The sequence below is a fragment of the Hylobates moloch genome, unplaced genomic scaffold (assembly GCF_009828535.3).
Source record: "Hylobates moloch isolate HMO894 unplaced genomic scaffold, HMol_V3 SCAFFOLD_14, whole genome shotgun sequence".
Lineage (NCBI taxonomy): Eukaryota > Metazoa > Chordata > Mammalia > Primates > Hylobatidae > Hylobates > Hylobates moloch.
This window is the reverse complement of record NW_026652289.1, coordinates 4,107,492-4,124,084: the sequence shown is the minus strand read 5'-3', so window position 1 is coordinate 4,124,084 and position 16,593 is coordinate 4,107,492. Positions and strand designations below refer to the sequence as shown.

General features: G+C 53.8%; 1 protein-coding gene across 7 annotated transcripts in view; it reads left to right on the top strand.

Annotated features, from left to right (window-relative positions):
* ABCG1 (ATP binding cassette subfamily G member 1) overlaps positions 1 to 16,593 on the top strand; it is a 72,463-nt gene that overhangs the window by 27,650 nt on the left and 28,220 nt on the right. Inside the window, exon 1 of one of the 7 annotated variants that reach the window (XM_032174114.2) lies at positions 1,867 to 1,886. The exons of the other annotated variants lie outside the window; for them this stretch is intronic. The gene's annotated coding sequence lies outside the window, so the exon portion shown is untranslated. Of the gene's footprint in view, positions 1 to 1,866; positions 1,887 to 16,593 lie in introns of those variants that run through there. 7 annotated transcript variants of the gene reach the window in all.

Here is a 16,593-nt window from a genome sequence, read left to right as displayed (position 1 = left end):
AGTAGATCTATATAAGCATCAGCTATTGTCATCATCAGCGTCACCACTTTGTAAACGTAAGGCAGTTTGAAATCAAAAAAGTGAAAAGACAGCATGGAGCTGTAAAGAAGTGAGAGGGAGGGCCAGGCGCGATGGCTCACACCTGTAATCCCGGCACTTTGGGAGGCTGAGGCAGGCAGATCACCCCGTCAGGAGTTTGAGACCAGCCTGGCTAGCATGATGAAACCCCATCTCTACTAAAAATACAAAAATTAGCCAGGCATGGTGGTGCACGCCTGTAGTCCCAGCTACTTGGGAGGCTGAGACAGGAGAATCATTTGAACCCGGGAGGCAGAGGTTGCAGTCAGCCGAGATGGCGCCACTGCACTCCAGCCTGGGTGACAAAGTGAGACTCCATCTCAAAAAAAAAAAAAAATGAGAGGGAGATGAAGAGTCCTCACTGGGTGAGGAAGGGGCCCATGTGTTGTGTGTCTTGGGCCACGTGTGAACATATGGGGGTGCAGGGGGAGGGGGCGTTTAAAGGATTCTAAGTCTAAACCACTGAGGACTCTTGGGGACAGGAGGAGAGATGAAGACTGGAGGAGGAACTGAGGGTTTCTAGCTGGGCGTGTTGACTTTCTCCTCGGGTGGCACACCCCATTGAAGCCATGTTCCCAGGGGACAAGCAGAGTGGACCCAGCTCTTTGGGGACTTTGGTGCTTCCAGTATTATTCTGAAGGCATTATAGAGGGGGTGGAAGCCAGATCCAAACCCAGCTCACTTCCCATTCCCTGCCCAGTGCCTCAGTGGTCTTTGGTTTCCCGTGGCTGCTGTGGGTATCCTGCATGGAGAGGGGACTCCAGGCTCCCAGGGATAGGCAGCCGCATGCAGTGGTGCCCAAACATGGAGGAGCACAGTCCAGCTAGCCTATTGGAGGAGAACCCTGAAAACAGGGCTGGGGCCTCCCAGGGAATGAGTCAGGGGCCACCCATGAGCCTCCCTGCAGGCCTCCTCTGGTGGCTGCTCGTGGTCATTGAGATTTTAGTTCTTTGGGTCACACATACAGTGAGCGCCAGCGGACAGGACTTACCTGCGTGAGGTCCGGGTCTCTCCTGCAGTACCCTCCATGGGGGCCATTTCTGAGTCTCATTTTCACTGATCGGAACATAACACAAACGTGCTTTGTCTCTCTTACACTTACCCCTTTCCTCCCTGGCACGCTGTGCTGCTGGCATGGAGGCTGGGGTCAGGAGCCCAACAAGGGGTGTGTGTAGGGTATAGTAAGGTGGTCCCCAGACCCCGCGAGGATCGGCTTGGGAGAGACCTACCGGTCACATGAAGGGAAGCAACAGCAGCACTAAGTGGTATTGCTGGCAGGAACGGCAGGGATCACAACACAAAGGCAACAACAGAAACGAACACAGGGACAGCTCAGCGCCCAGCAGACATGAACTTGCCCAACCGTAGCTCTGTGAGGAGCTAGGGCTGTCACTATCTCCTCTGGATGACAGAGGCCCACGGTCGGTGACCTACCCAGGTGGGAAGTGGGATTCGGACCTGACTAGTTTGCCTCCAGGCCCTACTGTTTTGACTCTCCTGATGGTAAAATGATGAGTCTGCAAATTGAACAGATAGATGTGAATGGCCCTAGTGCTTGGAGGAAGGAGGTTTGCTTTAGGTTTGGGCAGGAGAGGGAGGACCTGTATTCATGGAGGCCCAACCAGGTGGCAAATGCTTCACAGTCCTGATCTCATTTTGTCTCCCCAGCAGCACCAGGTGGAAGGAGGTACGTGTTGTTACCCCAGTTTTCAAATGAGATAACAGAGGCTCAGCGAGATACACTAAGTTGTCTTAAGTCTGACGATGAATAAGGACTCGATGTAGGATTTGAGCTGTGGCCAGCCACGGTATGAAGTTTACTTGCTTCTTGGGGCCACAAAACTGGCTCGATGAGCGGGCAGGACAAGGTTGGGATGTGGATAGGGTGGTCCTTCTCAATGGGATGAATGGCAGCGGCCAACGCATGTTTGGGAGACCCTGACCAGACCAGCCTGGTGTGGGGGAAGTGGAGCTGAGGCAGGGGGAATGGGAAATGGGTCTGGAAGGGCCCAATTGTGGAAAGAAGGCCTCGAACCCCAGGTCTAGGCACAGTCGGTCCTGGAGGGAGACAGTGGGGGCCCACTCAGAGAGAGCTGGGAGACTCTCAGAATCCCACAGGAGCCCCTACTGTTCCCAGGCAGGCCATGCCAGCACTGGCCTTGGGCATGGGAGGGCCTCCCAAGTCATGTGCAGTCCCGAAGTCCTTGCTTTAGTTTACAAGACAAGCGCAGAGCCGAGGGCCAAGGCTTGCATGTGGCATCGTCTCTGTGTCCGTCGAATCTGAAAGGACCAGGGAAGCTCAGGAAGCTGGGTTCAGAGGCATCCCTCTGCTTGGCAGCCACCCTGACCATGCCATTGGGTTGCTGGAAATCCCAGCTGTGGAAATGGAACCGCTGCTTCTGAAGCTCTCCCCGCAATGCTTCTTGGATGTGACCATGCACGGGGGCAAGGGTTTGATGAGAGCATCTGTGCCATTGCCTGGACAAGAAGGAGCTGTTGGCTGTCATTCTCTCCAGAAATCTCGGTAATGTAAATGTTCAGGGAGAGCGATAAGACCTTGTGGTTGTCAGCCAACTCCTGCTTCTGGAAGCTTTCCAAATCTCCCTGTACCTACCATTGTGCCTGTGCTGGATTTCTGCTTGTTTTTCCTTTTTCTTTCAGAGTTCGAATTTGAGTTTGGGAGGATAGTAATTTGATATATTAGAGCAGCGATAATGGCTGTCATTAAGCAGAACCCAGCTCCTTAATGTCTGTGTGTGGATGGGCCAAGTTCGAGCCAGTGTGTGGGGCTGGGATGCCTGAGAGCACAGAGAAACACAAAGCCAGGGCCGCCGGGCAGCTGGGGCAGGTTAGGGACACTTCTTTTGTTGTCCTGTTTGAGACTCAGCTGTGGCTGCTTTGGATGGTCTCTGGCTTCTTGTTGGTGTTGGACTATGATTTTTCTTTAGTGGGGGTGACTCTGATGTCATTCAGCTTGGAGGTGTGTCCCAAATAAACCTTTAATCATAGAAAAGGTGCTTGGAAGGACAAGGGGCACCTTCCTGGCCTGGTGACTACAGACTGGGGGTCACCATCCCATTGCCTGGCCTTCCTTCCTACTTCCCGAGCAACCACCTCTTGGGTTTGGCGTTTTGAGGGTTCCCCACTTGGATTTTAACCCCCGTTGGCAGCAGGTTTAGGAAAGCCATCAGAGGGAAGCCCTCCTCCCTGATGTCATCCCTGCCCAGGTGGTGTTGGGATGAGTGAGGTTCTGGTGCCTGGGGAAGCTGCTGCTTGAGAATAGCAGTGGGAAGAAGTTCCGTGGCAGCAGCTGCCGCCTGTGTGTTCTGCAGAGCACCTGGCAGGAGAGACTCGCCTTCCCAGTCCCGGCATGCCTGGATGCCACATTAGCACACAGGGATGGACATGGTCAGGGCTTCAGGATGCAGTGGGCGAGGTGTCTAAGATCCAGATGCTAGCCTTGGAGCAGCTGGTGGGACAAAGGCTGTTCCCAGGGATTGCACCTGCCTGGCCCTGCATCCAGGGCGGATCCTTTCAGCCGGAGATGCCAGAAGTTGGCAGAGCTGGGGTAAAGGGCAGAAACATAAAGACCAGGTCAGCAGCAGCTCCAGCTAAGGCAGATGCCCAGAGCAGATCCGAGAACCAGACCAGGGATGAGCCGGCACCGGTGTGGGCGGAGGATCATCCCAGCCATCGTGTGGTTTGGGGGGAAGCTGGGACCCCACTTGGTACAATTCAGCAAGGTACAGAAGAATGTGCATTCCATCTTGTGGGTTCTGCTTCTCTCCCGAAGCCTCTGTCAAGAGCTGCTTTGGGTCTTGGTATGGAGAAATGCCTTCATTTGGCCAGACCCATCTGGCAGAGGCAGTCACGATGCCACTGGACCCCCAGGCAAGCAGCCCCTCCTAGAGAGCGAGGGTCTTGGAAGGCCTGGTATGACCCCCATGACACTCTGTTTCCTAGGGAACCCTAAAGGGAAACTGCATGTGAGGGACTCCACTGAGATAACCCTGACATCACCGCACCACTGCGCCCCTTGTCTGCAGGGTAACTCGGCTTTGAAGCAGCGTCAGGGGACCCTCCGTAGGACTGGGGGTGAGGTCAGTGGACCTGCCAGCTGTTACTGTTGGGATTACAGGGAAGTGAGGAGGTCATGTATGCCTCCTTGGGGTCCGAGTGCCTCCTTGGGGTGCCTGAGGGAGACTGAACATCATTTTGGTGATATTTCTTGATGTAACCACCCCCTTTGCACGATATTTATTGATGTGACTTGTGGGATGCTGAGCTGTGCATAGCACAGTTCAAAATATCTGATCTAAGCAGGCAGGAAGGAGACAGCTGCTGCAGCCTAGAGTTAGGGGCAGGGATGAACCCCACGAGATGAGGAGGCTGGTGAAGGAAAGGGACTGGGGGCAGTGGAGGGATGGAGAAACGGACAGAAGGATGGATGGGGCATGCTGAATGTGGGGGAGACCCCAGAACCAGGATGACACAAGAAAACAATCCTTGGCTGTGGTCAGGTGGCCATGTTAAGGCCATTAAAGTCATGCTCAGAGAAACCACATAGATGCTTGCAGCTTTGCCTGTCATCCAGTCGACTTCAGAGCACAGCATCTGTTCGAAATCCAGCGGCAGGTTTTCATAGTCTGACAAATTAAATCAGCTGTTCTCCTGGCGCCAGAGTGGGCTTCCTGCCCCCCACTCACTGAGGGGTGGTAGGGAGGGGTGGCCTGTTCTTTGCACACTAGTAGGCAAATGATACTGTCTTCATTTTATGAGCAATTCTTGCTCCCTGTGACTTAGAGCCCCCCACGTGTGTTTTGAGATCCATTTTGATGTTATTAAGCCCAACTTCCCAGACCTTCTTCCTGTTCTTCTTGTTGGCACAAAAGCCCCCTTCCTGTTTCAGAAGGTGCAAAAAGCAAGAGGATTGATCAGCGTGTGGCTTTGCCACGTGATCACGAAAATGGAGGCGGTCGATGAGAAGGCCCTTAGGCATTAGGGGGAAGAAACAAGTAGAGTAAAAAGGAAATGGCACTGGATGTCATAGAATATGGATTTCTGTCCTTTCTGCCTTGAGCTTTCTCTTGGGGAGGGAGGAAGAGGGAGCTGGGAGAACAAGACAGCCCGTTCTGAGCAGAAGCCCCTTTCAGCTCTGGGCTGAGATGAATGGGGAGCGAGGGGGAGGGGAGGGAGTGTAGCGCAGCTGGGCTCATCCCATCAGTGTTGGCATCCAAAGAAAAATCACGGCTTTGGGTGGGGAAACTGGGTCCTGCTGTGTAGTTTTCAGATTGAGGTTGATGTGAGACTTGGAGATCATTTGGCAACCTTATTGGTGCTATTGGCATAATTTAAATAATGGGAAGGATTTTATTCTTAATTGTTCCAGCCAGGTTTAGAAGCCTGGAAAAAGACCAGTTCTGCTTTTAGAAGTATAAAAATACCGCAGGGATGGAAAATGCTTCATGCCTGACAGGCAGATGTAAGTGATTTCCAGTTATATTTCAGTACCTGCGCAGGGGCAGGGCCCCGTTGCTAGTGATCTGATGAACTAGTCAGCCTGTGGGGTGTGGTGTGCAGGGGGCGTGTGCATGCACACAGGATGTATGTACATGGTGTGTCTGTGCCCACATATGATAGTGTGTACATGGTGTGTCTGTGCACGCATATGATTGTGCGTACATGGTGTGTGTGCACATGATGCACGTGTGTATATGGGTGGACGTGTATGTGATGTGTGTCTGAGCACATGGTGTGAGTGCACACGTGTCCGTGTGTGGGTGTGTGTGCATGCGTGTGTGCCTGTGTGCACACGGCGTGGGCATGGCATGGGTGTGTATCATGGCGTGTGTGTGCACACTGTGCGTACAAGGCAGACGCACTCACCAAGGGCCCCTTCAGTTGTAATAGGCAGGAGGAGCGCATGAGGAGGCTGAAACGCCAGTTAGAATTTCAGCTGTGAGCTCTTCTCTTCCCCACTTAGGGCTGGGATGTTTTCACAGAAATCACAGAGCAGCTCTTAGAGCCCACACTCATTGTTTCTCCGGGTTTTATTTGTGTTGACTTTCCCTTTAATCCATGCTCAAGCCCCTCACCTGTTTAGAGGGGATGTGGCCTGACTTTCAACAAAAATCTCTCCAGTTCTCCTGCCGTGGCCTCTCGGGCTCCCAGGGAACAGCACCCTGAGCCTTCTCCTTCTTAACTGGTGAGTTCTGCAGAGAATGGGGCTATGGTTGATAGTGTAGTCTTTGGGAACTTTTGTTATTGGACAAACGTCCACTTTGTTTTCTAGCCCATCTCTTTGTGTTCCCAAGGTGAACCAGCTGGAGCCAGGGAGCCCCTAGAGCAGTAGCAGCCATTAGGGGGAGCCACTGGGAGTCAGGTGCCTTGACTTGGATCCAGGTGTGCACACTTTCTTTCCAAGGGTCTCTGGGTGAGGCTCGTGACCTTCCCAAGCCTCTCCCTGTCTTGTGAAACCTGGGCGTGATATACCTCCCTTTTAGGGCTGCTGCGGTCATTTAGGCAGATTAGACAGATTAAACCTCATAAGTGGTTTCCCATACAAGAAAGATGCTAGCAGTGCAACAGGCAGAACACTTACCTGCCTGCCCTCCCGCCAGGAAGTGGTCTTCCAACTTTTGCCCAGAGTCTACAGAGGGTGGGCCCTCTCTGATGGGGCTCCGGGACATGGTGAGGAGAGGCGCCATTCTCTTGGCCAGACTGTGGTGTCTGCACCTGGTCCCTATTCACACCTTCCTGCCAGAGTATCCAGAGGCCCCAGAGTATCCACACCCTGGCTGGGTGTACTGGCTACAGATGGCTGTGGCTCCAGGTCACCTGCATGCCTGGGTGATGAGAAATAATGTCACAACAAATATCCTGTCTGCATTCTCTGGGACACCGACCCATGAAGAGAAAGCAGTTCTCACAGTTTCTACAGGCACAGGTCAGCTCTCAGAGTGCTGGGGACAGGGTTCCCACCATGCAGCCCTTTCTGCTTCTCCCAGAGACTGACAGCTTCTTTGCATTCAGAGGGATCTGGGAGCATTGCAGGCATAGGCTGTGGCTCTTCAGAAATGATCAGGAGCTTAAGGAACCGGGTCTGCAATGTTAAGCCTTAGGTCCACTCTCCTTGGTGGGAGCTTTTGCCCTCCCCAGGCTCCAGGACCCAGTCAGGGTTCTTAATTCACGTGGCTCTGTCAGCGCAGCTGTCACTCCCTGAAATGAAGAGAGACCCCTCTTGCCGTCATTCTCACACTGCTTGCATTTTCCAGCATGCCTTTTGTTGTGATGTTTTGTCTCTAATTGCAACTCCAGAAGCCAGTATTTATTAAACATTTTCTATATGCCAGGCTCAATATGAGGCATTTCAAACACATTCTCCTGTTTGATCTTCACAGACACCCTTAAGGTTAAGTACTCATTTCATGCCCATTACCAGATGAAGAAAACAAATTTTAAAAACTCAAGGAACCTGCCCAAGGTCACACGGCTAATTAGAGTCAGAACTCTAGAGCCGATTTGGAAACTTCAGGGCCCATTGGAGTCACCTGGGTCATGCCCCAGGCCAATTCCATCAGAAGTGTTTCTCACAGCTCCCCAGGAGATTCCAGTCAATCAATTTGCAGGCAACTTTTTGGGAACCCAGCTGGGTTAGAATCTGTAGAATATCCGTTGCACCCGCAGCCTCTGCAGCATCTGGCCTGAGTTATTCTTCCATTGCGGTGCTATAATAGAGATACAGGACTGGTGACTACAAACAGTGTTAGCAGGATGTACTTGGAGCTCATTTGGCAGTGGGAGTGGACATGCTGGGGGCCTTTCCCCCTCCACCTGAAGCGTTCTTGTCCTAAAGCCTGTTGCTGAGACAGCTGTGTAGGGCGTGGCAGTGACCCTGGGGAAGGACCGAACTGAGCGCTCCAGACTCCAGCCAGCCTCCTCACTTTGGCCACATTCCCACGATGCTTACTGCCTTCCACAGTGGATGAAATATTCCAGAAATCAGAATGTGTTGAAATGTGTGGCAAAGAAGAATGTCATACTTGCATATGTGCTTACACTGGCCACTGAACTGCATACACAGTCCCAAGAGGTCTCCCCGCACCACGTGGCCCATGATAGAAAAGGCGTTCTTCAGGAACAGACTGAGCTTCATGAAGATCCTTCCCTCCATCCATCCCTCCATTAATCCTCCCCTCCACTCATCCCTCCACTCCATCCCTCCATCTGTTCCTCCACTAATTCTTCCCTCCACCCATCCCTCCCTTTATCTCTCCATCTATTTCTCTTCCATCCCTCCCTTCATGTCTTCCTCTATCCCTCCTCCATCCCTTCCTCTATTCCTCCCTCCATCCCTCCCTCCATCCCACCTTCCATATCCCCCCATCCCTCCCTCCATATCTTCCTCCGTCCCTTCCTCCATCCCTCAATGCATCCCTCTCTCCATCCAGATTTCACCACACCCTGAGTCCCCAGTGCTGCACTCCTGAAACTCACTCTGGGATTTGCAGCTGGGGGTTGCCTCAAATATGTTCCCTGTGTACCCGGTTGAATTTTGGAAACACCCATGTCTCCATCCACTCTATCAGCCTCTCCATCCATCCCTCCATTAATCCTCCTCTAGAGCATTCTACTAGAGAACAGCCGAGGTCAGTCTTCCTCTGCCTCTCAGGGGAGCAGGGCGCCTACTGGTAGCTGCTCTAAGACTCGGGATGAGGGCTGCCCCCTGCAGGTGGCTCTGAAAGCTGCAGCTCTGGGTGGTGCCACCAGCAGCAGCTTTGTTCCCTAATTAGGAGGGAGCTGCTCCAGAACTTTCTTTATCAGCTGACAAATCAATCTTCTCATGTGAGGGGAGTTTGAGTCGTTCACTCGAGAATTCTGGAGAACCGTAGGATTTGGAGCTCCTTGAGGGCATAGTCAGTCCTTTCCCTTGTTCCTGGTGGTGATCCAAGCTTGCCTTTCTCTCAGACCTGCCTCAGTTGTCCTGTTCTCATGCCCTGTCTTCCCCCAAGAACACAGGGTGTATCCCCAGCCTTAGCTGGATTTTCTTCCACCTTGCAAAGGCCCCTGCCTGGGAGACATAACTTGGTGTGAGAGAGACGACATCGCGTTCCCAGATGTCGCTGGTGCTGGGCTCAGCTCCAAAGTTCTGGAGCAGAGTCAGCAAAGCACAGCCTGGAGACCAGATCTGTGCTCCGCCTGAGTTTGTAAGTGAAGTTTTGTTGCAGTAGCCACAGCCACGGATGTACAGGTGGCAGCTTTAGCTTCTGCTAAACTGGAGAGCTCAGTGTTTGTGACAGGCTGTGTGTCCTGCAAAATCTAAAATGTCTGTGATTCAGTTCTTCAGGGAAAAAGGGTGCCGATGTCTGGCCTAGAGGGCTGAAGCATTGTCATCATGCCCCCATCCAACCATCCACTCAAGGTGCATTGACTGAGGCTCCCTGGCTGGAGTCATCACGTGGACCCTCAGGCTATGGAGGCAAATGGAGTGGCATTGCTTCTGAGGAGCTGGCCATTACCTTGTTTCCTAAGTGTCACTCATTTGATAAAAACTGACAGGATTGCTAGAGCCACATGTTTGCAAACCAGTGGGCATTTGCACGTGCATGTAATCCACACAGTTACTCGATGATGGGTGTATACCTGAGGGCAAGCAGCTCACAGATTTGCCACTTGCCACAGGTCACGGTTTAGGAAGAGGCAGAGTTGGGGTGTTTTCTCATTAGCCCATTGCCTCCTCCCTTTGGATGGAAGAAAGGAAAAGAGCAGGGGAGAGAGAGGCCAATGGCAAAGGGGCACAGCGGGAGAAAGAAGGCCTCTAGGCTTGAGCGGCCCTGAGGCTCAGCAGCTGTGGGTTGGACGGTGGTGTTGGCTTGGTCTTCCCCTTCCCTGCTGGCTTCTTCAGGCCAGTGCAGCATCCTGCACATGGTCAGTCCAAGTCCAGGGAGGGCCCCATCACCTGGGGGTGGTCTCTATCAGTGGCAAAGTTTTGTCAGCAGCTCATGGGGCAGGAAGGGCCTGTGGTTGGGGTTTTCCTGGCGATCCCGTGGAGGAAGGTGAGGATGCGTTGTGTTGCTTCTCAGGTGAAGCTGGCCACGTGGCCCTAAAGGCATTCGGAGGAGAAGCTCACTTCAACCCTGCAGGTGGCATTGGGTGCCAAGCATGTCTAGGACCCAGCTCCCACCGCGGAGCTGAATGGTGGCCCGGCTGGGGCCAGGGCCCCTCTTGAGGGGGCCTGAGATGCTGAGACCCATGACGCTGCTGCTCCTGCCAGGGGCTCATCACCTGTGAAACACGAGCCGGGGAGCCTCAGCATGGCAGAGTCTTCCTCCCCAGGATTCCCTCTGCAGGATTTTGTTTGGGGTCTTTTGAAGTTGAAAAGATTTTCAAAAGAGCTCACCAGAGTATCTAAAACCATGTTATTTAGGGAGGAGAGGAGCCGCATGGGAGGGTCCCAACTCCCCAGTGACCCCTCCACCAGACGCACACCAACTGGTGGCATTAGAGGTGACAGTGGAGCAGGACGGACTTCTTACTTCCCCTCTCAGTCTTTGCACTCAGCCCCACCCAGCTCCTGCCAAGGAGCCAAGGAGAGGAAAATATCCCTTAGCAGGAAGGAAAGAAAATAGAGGCACCCCAAAAACTGAACAAGGACCCAGAAAGCAAACCCCACCTCTGTTCCCCCATGAGCTACCCACTTTTCCCCACGGCCCCACAGCTGTGCGCCTCCCTCTCTCCCATTTGCTTTTTTTTGAGATGGAGTCTCGCTCTGCCAGGCTGGAGTGCAGTAGCACCATCTCAGCTCACTGCAACCTCCTCCGCCTCCCTCGTTCAAGCGATTCTCCTGCCTCAGCCTCCTGAGTAGCTGGGACTACAGGCACATGCCACCACACCCGGCTAATTTTTTGTATTTTTTGTAGAGACGGGGTTTCACCATGTTAGCCAGGATGGTCTCGATCTCTTGACCTCGTGATCTACCCGCCTCGGCCTCCCAAAGTGCTGGGATTACAGGCGTGAGTCACCGTGCCCGGCCCCTCTCTCCCATTTTCTACCCTCTTTATTCTTCTAGTACGGGGGGGTGGGGGGGTGCTCTTGTCCCCTTCCCCCCCCCCCCCCCCCCCGCCCCCCCCCCCCCCCCCAGGCAGCTCTGGAGTCCTGCTGGCTTCATGTTTACTAAACAGAGGCATTTGTGAGTTTGTGAGGGGATTTCAGATACCCTGTTGTGCTCAGGCCGGGGTGGCAGTGTTTTGATGTTTGCGGTTGGAAAGCTGACCTCCTGGATGTGGGGCGATGGGAGCGGCCGGTTGTTGCGTGGCGTCTTCTCCCATGAGAGAGGATGACTCCTGAGAAAACAGACAGGCAGGGTAGGAAACTCCATCGCAGACTCCCTGGCCTGGTCGAAGGGGCACGGAATCCACAGGGGCCTGGGGGAAGCTTGGGCAGCATCCCACCCCCTCTCTCCACTGAAACCCAAGCGAGCGTCCCTCTGTATATCGGGGACTGCCCGCTTGTGAAGAGATGCATTGCCTCGCTCTGGCTTGGAAGAGGAATGTCCTGCCTGGCCCGGCCCCCTCGGGAAGCTGGAGGGTGAGTGAACAGGGCAAGGATGGAAAAACACGCGGCGGCCTCGGCCGTGGAGCTCCGTAAACACAGGACGGCCTCTTGTGCCTGCTGATTATCCACAGCTATGTTAATGGCGTACTTAACTCACGGAGAGGTCAGAACGCTGAGCTATCAGAGTGACATTTGACATTTGGACAACCACAAAACAAGGCCCTGATTCTCTGCCGGTGCCCCCTTCACCTGGTCCCAGCCCAGCCCGGCGCAGGTGGACAACACGCCTTTGTTGGTGCTGCTGGGAAACAAAACCCGATGACCCATCTTCCCCAGGGTCTCTGGAGAGGCAGCCGGCCCCTTTCCAAACTGCAGCTCGTTCAGTGAAACCAGAGTGAGCTAGTCACTTGCTTATTATGTTCTGCAGGTAACCAGGACTGGGGGGCTAATGGTTCCCTAGGCGCTCAGATCCCTTGGTTGCTGGGCAGGTAGTAGGAGAGGTTTTTCTCACACGAAGCTTTAGGGAGCATGCATTTGGCTTGGGGAAGGATACTTCCTAGCAGAGGCTGCAAGGAGTCCTTCATGTAAATAGGGCTTGAGTCCTCCCCAAAGGACAGGAGACCTTCCTACACCCTGGCAAGAATTCTCCTTTTTTCTGAGGATGTTTTGTGGAATGAAAAATAAATTGAAAGATAAAGGTCAGTTGCACAAGTGACGATCTCTTTGAATGGGCATAGGAATGCTTACGGCCGTAGCTTTCAGAGCGTCTCACTGCATCAGCGCTGCGAGCTACCCTGCCCACACCTGGGTGGTATTCTTAGCCTTAGGGGACCCACGGGGTTTCTTCTTTATAAGGGGAAAGGCTTGAAATTCCTTCTGATCCTCTGTTCAATATTTCATGCGATATTGGACTAAATGCACAATTCTGGATTGAGCTGACTGTATTGATTCAATGAGAATATGCCCACTCAGAGGAGGAGGGAGGGAGGAGGGAGGAGGGAGGGAGGAGGGGAACAGCCGGGAACCGCTCTGCGGGGCCTGGCAAAGGCACTGGTGGCCCCGGGTGCAAGAGCCGCCTCCAGGTTTGGCAGAAGGGGTTGGAATCTTGGATCCTCTGCTGACCTACCGTGTGGCCTTGGGCAGGTCATTAACCCTCTCCAAGCTCTGTATGTCACCTGTAAAAGATGGAGAAGGACGCAGTACTCGCTTGCTGTGAGGCCTAAGCGGAGTGACAGGAGCAAGGCTGGCGCCACGCCCACCCCAGTGAGCTCTGGCCTGGCAAGGCCCGTTCTGTCCTCATGGCCTCTGCTCGGAGACTGGGCTGGCCCTGCCTGTGCCTCCTTCAAGGGCACATTTCTACAGAGTGAGGAAAACTCTCCCAGCCCCGAGCGATGCCGCCGTGTCCCCTGACTCTTCCTAGGTGTTGACAGTTGACAGGTATCGCGGTTCTCTTTGTGAAGCACTGTTAGCTAATATAGGAAATGTAAACATTCAGTGCCTTCTAGACCCGAACCACCTTGTCCCAGGGGCTGTCTGGGAAGTCGTATAGCCCAGCCACAGCAGCTAACAGGGCTCATGGGATTACTGGGGGGCAATCTCCATCTCAGAAAGGTGCCTTGATTTTTCCATGGGCAAAGGAATGTTGCCTTCATTTCCAAGGGAGGAAACTGTCTTTTTTATTGTTTGTTTTGGAAAAGTTGTATTTCTTTGTTTAAAAATCAACACCTTTGGGGGTTTACTTTAGATTTAAAAGTAGTTATCCCTGAAGCGACAGGAAGGGGGTGTGAGGGAGCTCCTAGGAGCAGGCCACGTCCCAGTTCTGATCTGGGGGCTGGGACCCTGGTGTTTTCGTTCTAGAAAAGCGCGTGAAGCTGTGTGTTTACGGTCCGCACACTTCTGTGTGTTTTCTACACCTCAGCGACATTTACAGCAAAACATAATTACTCAGAAGTGAACATAGCAGGCACATTTCCATGGCCATTGGCTGCAGGTTTCCTGATGACTTCTGTCTCACCCACTTGGGGAGGGGTTTGTACTTATGTAACACAAGACAGAGGGAGCCAGCGACCCCGTAAAAATGCCTGAAGTAGGTTGATCCTGCCGTTATACTGTGGGGAGGGGCCAGGCGGCTGGGCCTGCAGTGGCCTCTGGGCATTGCCTGATGGCTCTGGTCCCAAAGGGGTCTGTCCTGTCAGAAGGGAGGTGTGGGAAGAGACGACAAGGCCACGGCATTGCCTGAGACGGGGTGTTGCTCGAGGTTCATCTGTGCCAAGAGCCCTTCCTGTCTTGTGAGTGCCACGAACATTTCCTTGCAGTAGCCGTGGTGCAGGCTCCGTGCCAGGCTCGCGGGGAATGATGATCAAGAAGCTGGTCTTGCTCACGTCCTCATGGAGCTGACATTCTCAGGGCCTCCAGGGCAGTGACAGAGCCGGAAGCAGAAGAAGACGTGTGTCATGTGGCGGCTGTCGGATGCCCTGCTCATCTGGGGCGCGTGGTTTGGGGTTGGCCAGCTGGCCTTCAGGAGGAGCAGCTTCATGCCAACGTTTCCTCCTTATACTCATGATCACTGGAATTCGGGATGTCTGCACAGGCTGTCTCTGAATCTCTAATGTTCTAAAAGTGGCTCATTCTGAAGGAGGCGATAACTCAGGAAACTCTTTAGTATTCACTTAATTGTAAACATTACTAAATGCTTCGTCTGCATGATTTTTAAACATCTGTTCATCCATCCATCCGTTCGTCCCTCTGTCCGTATATCCATCCATCCATCCATCCATCCATCCATCCATCCATCCATCCATCCATCTGTCCATCCGTCAATTTATCCATCCATCCATTCATCTATTCATCCATCTGTCTGTCCATCCATCCATCCATTCATCCATTCATCCATCCATTCAGCGCCACTCGAGTATCCGCACTGGGCCAGGGCTGAATGTTTAGAGATGGAAAGGTGAGGTTCCTACTTCTCAGAGGATGCTGGCAAAAGAAAGGTGAAGGGCGAGAGAGAGAAGGTGGAGAGGGAGACAGAGAGAGAGAGGGAGAGACATAGAGGAGAGAGAGGGAGACAGAGGAGAGAGGGAAGGAGGTGGGGGAGAGATGGCCACATGGGGAAAGGGGGAGGACCAGGAGAGATGGGATAGAGGAGCGCTGTTTGGGGTGCTGGTTGGTGTGCTCTGGGGAGCTCTCCAGGGTCTTGACTGGGGGCATGTGCACGGGGAGGGAGGGTTGGGTCTTGGGAAGCCTTGACAACATCAGGACTCCATCTCTGGCCTTGAGGCCACTAGCTCTCATGGTTTCTGCCCGTAGTAGCAGACGGTGGGTGGGAGGGTGCCATGCTCCCCGGCCAGCCTGGCTCACACTCCTCTCCTTGAGTACAGTCAGATCTGAGCAGGCTCCTCGGAGCCACCTTCTTCTGGAGTCACTGTGTGAGGGACTTTGGGGGCCCACCTCTTGGGCCCTTCGGCTGAGCTCCTCGGGACCAGAGCCAGCTTGTTGGTGCTCGCTTGTGCTGGCCCCCCATCCCCATGCAGGACAGCTTCACACCATCTTTCCGACTGCACACAGGGGTTCTTAGGAGCTGCAGCTGTGCTCAAGCAGGGCTGCACCCCTGGTAACAGAGTCCAGAGTGCTCAGGCCCTCACGGCCCTCATTCCGGCACTCACAGGTCAGTTTCCTCCTGGAGGCCGCATCCAGTGCAGCAGCCCCGGGTGACGCTTTCTCCCTAGCATTGTGCTCTGCTGTGGGTTGAGTTGTGTCCCCCAAATACATATGTTGAAGTTCTAACCCCTGCTCCCTAAGAATGTGGCCTTACTTGAAACGGAGTCACTGCGGATGGCATTAGTTAAGATGAAGTCATGCTGAAGTAGGGCAGGCCCCTGATCCCATATGACAGCTGTCTGGATAAGAAGATGGGAATTTGGACACAGTCACAGACACACAGGGGAGAGGCCCATGCACAGACAGAGGAGAGATCAAAGGGAGGCAGCCACGAGTCAGGGAACACCTGGAGCACCAGCGGCTGGCAGAGGCAGGGGAGGCCCTCCCCTAGCACCTTCAGGGGAGCATGGCCCCGAGGACACTTCCAGTGGGGACTTCCGGCCTCCAGGGCTGTGAGAGGATGAGCCCTGGAAAGGCGTCAGCTCTAACACACCGCAGGGCGGCCTGACCGCTGTTGACTTCTCAGGCTTTCCAGATGTGCACCTCTGGTCCACTACACCGGACTGCGAGCTGGCTCAGGACCGCAGGCCGGGATGGCCTGGAGACATTTTTCTCCACCTCTGCAGTCAGCGGCGTCCTGCCGGCCCTGGCCTCCCCCTTAGTGAGGCAGCCCCCTCGCGCACTGCCATAGCTTGCCCCTCGTGGCCTGAGAGATTCATCTGCAGGCCTCCCCTTCCTGGACAGGGTTCTTCTCTCTTCAGCCTGGATAAGTGGGCTTGCTCTTGGTTTTGCTTTGACAGTGGACTTGTGAATTGCAATATGAGGCCGGGCGTGGTGGCTTACGTCTGTAATCCCAGCACTTTGGGAGGCCGAGGCGGGTGGATCATGAGATCAGGAGATCGAGACCATCCTGGCTAACACAGTGAAACCCCGTCTCTACTAAAAATACAAAAAATTAGCCTGGCATGGTGGCACGCACCTGTAATCCCAGCTACTCGGGAGGCTGAGGCAGGAGAATCGCTTGAACCCAGGAGGCAGAGTTTGCAGTGAGCCGAGATCGCGCCACTGCACTCCAGCCTGGGTGACAGAGCGAGACTCTGTCTCAAAATAAATAAATAAAATAAGATAAAACAACAGAATTGCAATATGAAATTCAGCCAAGGTGAGTCTGATTAGGAGGGTTTGGGATCAAGGTGCTTCCACTGCTCCTTTTATAGTGAGTAGCTCCGAAGAAGCAGCCTGCCCTGTTCCCGTCTCTCCCAAGTATGCATCATCTTAGGGAACAAACCGTAAAAGGGGCAG